The sequence below is a fragment of the Octodon degus genome, unplaced genomic scaffold (assembly GCF_000260255.1).
Source record: "Octodon degus isolate 3935 unplaced genomic scaffold, OctDeg1.0 scaffold00274, whole genome shotgun sequence".
NCBI classification, from domain to species: Eukaryota; Metazoa; Chordata; class Mammalia; order Rodentia; family Octodontidae; genus Octodon; species Octodon degus.
In genome coordinates this window covers 687,938-688,454 of record NW_004524850.1, presented here as the reverse complement: position 1 = coordinate 688,454, position 517 = coordinate 687,938, and the positions used below count along the sequence as shown (strand labels likewise).

The following is a 517-nucleotide window of genomic DNA, read 5'->3' as shown; positions in this document are numbered from 1 at the left end:
AAGAAAAGTGCACGAGAAAGAGCGGTGCACACTTCTTTTACCTCCCAGCGTTTCTCACTGGACATGCACATTGAGTATCTGCAGTCTGACAACAGAGTATTTGAAACATTTCTGTTTGAAATGTAGGTGTTATTCATTGTGCCAAGTCTGACCTCATTGAAGTGATGTGAAAGAACATCGTTAGAAGGTGGGTGACTTTGTGCCTGCCTGTGATCCTGGCATTCTGGAGGCTGAGGCAGGAAGATCACCGCGAGTTCTTGGCCAACCTGGGCCACGTAGGAAGTGCAAGGCCAGCATCAACTGCCAAGCGAGACACTGCCTGAAATTCCAAAGTGAGCCCAAGTTGCTCCGTGTTCAGCTGTGTTGCTGTGTTTTGTGACGTTGCATTCAGGACTTGAGTCCAGGACGATACAGAACAGATTTGAGGGGCTGGTGAAATGGCTCAGTGGTCTAAAGCACCTACTTAGAACAAGCTTGGCAGAGCACAGGGACCACGGTTCAATCCCCCAGCACCACA

The 517-nt window shown here is 49.3% G+C and overlaps 1 protein-coding gene and 1 pseudogene across 1 annotated transcript in view; both read left to right on the top strand.

The window, feature by feature from the left end:
• The window catches only part of LOC111814145 (zinc finger protein 431-like), a 629,125-nt gene that overhangs the window by 173,224 nt on the left and 455,384 nt on the right, over positions 1-517 (top strand). The window lies entirely within an intron of this gene.
• LOC101564037 overlaps positions 1-517 on the top strand; it is a 6,604-nt pseudogene that overhangs the window by 509 nt on the left and 5,578 nt on the right.